Here is a 4608-nt window from a genome sequence, read left to right on the forward strand (position 1 = left end):
AGATTCAGACAAAAAACCTTACTACTTTATATTAAGGGATAATCTACTAGCAGCGGCTATGCCTCTAGAGGCGTATGAGGCCCTTGGGTTGGGGGGGAAGTAGAACTTGATTGAAGTGGAAACATTTACACTTTAACAGTCTAAAAAAATATTCTACCATGTAGTTTTAAAACTATCAGTAATTGAAAAGGGGACTTATCATGAGAACAAAAACAAATGTTCCAGCAGTAATACATTTGCTGAATATATTTAACATCTTTTAAAAAGTGTTGAATGAAAAAAAAATATATCACAAAATTTAAACTAATTGATTCCTATTTTTTCAGGTTAGAGCAGGATTGCCAGGAGAATCTTTTTAGTTTAATCCGTGCCTTAGGCAACCACAAAACCCATCCTACTCCTTTAGAATGTTTGAACAGGTTGAGGGTAATCAGTTTTTGCCAGGTACCTCTTAAATATTTTGTAATAGCAATGCTTCTCTATGATTCTGATTGTCCATCTCAAATTGCACAACTTGTGTTAAAGGACGCCTGCAAGAAATAACACGCTTTAACTGCTGAAAGACTGCCACAAGAAGAACCCATACCCCAAATTATAAGCCTTCAGCTTCAATAACAAAAAAGTTCTAGGCATTTCAAAACAGCATTTTATGTACAATGGAATTTTTGAAAGATTTCCAATGCTCATAAAAGAAAAAAACAATATTAAATTACGTTGCCTAGACATAAAATTATAACCTTATCTTTGTCAGAAACTTAGATTGCCTGTAACTGATTACATTTCTACAATAAAAACACCACATTTCATAGTCAAAATCTATGAAAAAAATTCAATTTAAATTGCATTTTTAAACAAAAATCATAGCGGAAACAAAGGGGTAAACTAATACAAGCTTAGCTGTGATTGGTTGTTAAGCTGATTCAGCCTTCTGATTGGCTACAGTACATTCGGTACAACGCAAGTAAAACTTAATTTTTTTTAATGATTTTGACTATAAAAATGGGTATTTTTATTGTAAAAATATAATTAGTTACTGGAAACCTAAATTTATGACAAAAATAAGCTTATAATTTTGTTTCTAGGCCACGTAGTTTAATTTTATAGTTTTCAACATGAGCATTGCAATTCTTTCAAAATTTCCATTGTACGTAAAATGTCATTTTAAAATGCCTGGAATATTTTTGTTATAGAAGCTGAAGGCTTCAAATTTGGGGTATTTGGTCTACTTGTGGCAGTCTTTCAGCAGTTAAAGCGTGGTATTTCTTGCATGCTTCCTTTAATAGCAGAAAAAAATGCTAAACATACGAATGCTAAACAAAAAGTGCATGCTCTTTATCGTAAATATGTTTGTTTAGTGTGAATGTTCTAATAAAAAAATTTAAGAAGTTTACACAAAAAGACAGTGATTTTTTTCATATTGTAAAGGCATAAATTTAGTTAGGGGGGGGGGGGGGTTTATTGCAACCATCTCGTAATCAATGTATAAATGGCACTTAGAATTCGAATTTTGATCTGAAATTTTGCATGAGTAATCCTTGGTAGGTCTATTGGAACAATAAGTTGGAAAAGTAACGGCTGGCAGCTGGCAGCTCAGCCGTTTAGCCGTTGTTTGCCTATTTTTAGGGCAAATTCATCATTAATTACGTAGGAATTAACTTTTTAAAACATTTTTTGGTTTAATTCATGTTAAATGATAGCAATAACAATTTTTTTAATTTCAAGTACCAGCTGCTAAGCGGCTAGAACCGACTGAAAACGGCTGGGAGCCGCCAAGAGCATGAAGAGTAGATAGGGCATGTGACATGTCTAGGGGTAGGTTTTTATGGTTGCTGAGCTTAAAAATGCTACCAAAAATGGTGGCAGCCCATCCATATGGCAGCTGGGTAACAGCTACAGCTCAGCTGGGAGCGGCCAAGAGTAGAATGAGTACAGAGGGCTTGTGAGGTGTCTAGGGTTAGGTTTTAATTGATGCTGAGCTTAAAAATACTACCATAAATAATGGCGGCCTATCCATATGGCAGTGCCATTTATACATTGATTACGAGATGGTTGCATTAACCCCCCCCCCCCCCCCCCCCTTTTATAAATTCTGGGAATGAAAGAATTGTTTATCCCAATTAACCTTTAACAATGGGGGGGGGGGGCATGAACGTACCCTTCCCCCCCCCCCTCCATTTTTCTATGTCATTTTCTGTGTGTGAAAAGTAGAGGTATATAACTGAGTGACTTGGGTATAGACAAGGCAGATTATTAAACGAACCCCCCCCCCCCTTCCCCACATCCTGACTGTTAAAGGTGTGGCAATGGGCCTGACTGATACGGGTTAAGTTTTTTTTTTTTAGAGCCCAACCTACTTGATGACAAAGAAAAACGTCAAGATAGATGAAGAAACAGTTAAATTTATATCATCTTCAATGGTACCATCTGAACTTTCTATAGGCTTGGAAAAAAATGTAGAAGAAAAATAGAGAAGTGCAGTTTGGGTTATATAGCAGGTAAAGACATAATAACAATTTCTTCCAAATGCAATTTTTGGAGAGGGGGGGGGGTAATCAAAATATTTATTGCAGGGAAGGGAGGACATGTGACCTTTAATTAGCTTAAAATAATAAAACTAATATTACCTAAACTAAAGCAAAAATAATGTTGGGTTTGTTCCTACACTATTTAAAAACTAGTACTATTTGAAATACTAGCGGCTTCGCCCCTAGCCTCTAGGGGCTTTGCCCCAAGAGGTGATAAAAAAAAATTATGGCGAAAATTGTAAAGAACCATGGAAATCTCCTTCAAAAAAAAAAAAAAAAAATGGGGGGGGATTTTTTGGTTTTTTTGGGGGTAGGGGGTGTCCCACCCCCCAAGAAAATAGCTTAAAACCACCACAGGACCAATAGGTAGATACCCTGAAAGAGTAGAATCCGATCGGTTCAGTGGTTACCGAGATCTTAAGGGACAGACAGACAGACGGACAGACAGACATCGTTCTACTTTGTATTATAGATGGTCGGATTGTTCCTACAATTTGCTTCCATTGGTCCAATTATAGTATTTAACATTGTGACTTAAAATTGTGTGTTTGAGTAAATTTAAAAATTTAATTTCATTAAAATAGGATGGGCCGTGAGAAAATCTAAGAATGACAGCTACAAGAGGAATATACCTGATGATGGACCAATTGAACTGAACATGAATGGACAAGGAAATGATTTTTTTTGTTATCTAAAGCTAAAATTATGGTATTCAATTCTTATGTTTGTTGGTACCAACAGTTTTTTTAGTAATATTTTTTTACCTAACACTAAAAATTCACTCCTCTTAATATCTGTAATACACCCACCTAAAGGTTACAAATGCATACTTCTCCACCCCTTCCCTCTCTTCGTTTTTGGTTTAAATGGGGTATAAAAAATCATAAGGGAGGTTTCAAAACCCCTCTTGCAAAATCCTCTGCATGCAGCTAAACCAAAGACATTAAAAAGATTCCTACTGCTGCTATGTCAGTTGCGTAACATTAAAACTTGGGTGAAATGCATTGGCCAAAAACAATGCAACAGTTTGCCATGCACAGTTAGGACTTACAGACAAACACTTGCAATAAAAAACTTTGCTATCTGATTGTTGCCTTTACCTAATAGAGAATGTCTCCCGTACAGCACAATTGATAGGTACTATTTACAAAGATAATAAGAAATTATATGTATTTAGAAGGATAAGCCGGGGAGGACTAACATATCCATCAAATGAAGTGTTAAACATGGTTCGTAAAACAACAAATATTTTCCAAAAACATCATGGATTTTCTCTAAAACGAGTTGACGTTATTAGAGATGTTGTCAAAAAAGTGATGTCGACAAATAATAATTTTGATGAAATTATTGTAAAAAAAATTGTTAGAGTATTAACTTTTTCTAGGTAATTTTAGATTTGGAATAAACATTTCTTGTGATTATCCATTTAGCAGTTTCACGAAAACAATTAAAATTTTAAAACTTTAAAATTATATCAGTCAAACATAGGTTTCTAAACTTGTTTCATTCCCTGCATGGAACTAATCCCTATGACTCTTTATAAAAAATGATTTTCCATCTCTAAAATTACCAATTTGCAGAATTAAACGCATTAACCTCTTGATCAAAAAAAGAAAAAAAGATCAATTAGAGCCTATAAGCAAATAGGTATAGTGCAATTATCATTGGAATTGATATACAGTTGTAAGTTGTTTAAATCTTAGATTTTATACAACTTTAAAAAGTTGGTATTATCATCTTAGAATTTTTTTTTCAATTTTGAAAATTTGAGAAACCCTCCCCCCCCCCCCCACAGCGAACTATGAACTCTGGCCGCAGCGCTCGGCCCGCTTGCCTGCCTAGCCGCAGCGCTCGGCTCCCTAGCCTAAAACCTAACCAAAAATAGTTCTTCGTCATTGTTGGAAAGGGGGGGGGGCAGTCTCCAATTTTCAAAATTGAAAAAAAAATATCTTAGAGGATAACGCCAAAAAGTTATATCTAATATTCATTTTCTGACAGATTTCAATTTGATTATTTTTTTATCTTTTGCATAATCTTTAAATTTAATTCCAATTTTGATAATTGCTCTCTTAGGACAACATAA

At 34.8% G+C, this 4608-nt stretch overlaps 1 long non-coding RNA gene across 1 annotated transcript; it reads left to right on the forward strand.

Moving 5' to 3' along the window:
• Positions 1-322: 322 nt before the first annotated feature.
• Positions 323-3357, forward strand: LOC145333560 (uncharacterized). The gene is made up of 3 exons (XR_013884536.1): positions 323-444; positions 2343-2495; positions 3110-3357. It is a non-coding gene; the product is annotated as an uncharacterized LOC145333560 (long non-coding RNA).
• The last annotated feature ends 1251 nt before the right edge of the window (positions 3358-4608 follow it).

The sequence above is a fragment of the Acartia tonsa genome, chromosome 12 (assembly GCF_053477335.1).
Source record: "Acartia tonsa isolate MP-2025a chromosome 12, ASM5347733v1, whole genome shotgun sequence".
Taxonomy (NCBI): domain Eukaryota; kingdom Metazoa; phylum Arthropoda; class Copepoda; order Calanoida; family Acartiidae; genus Acartia; species Acartia tonsa.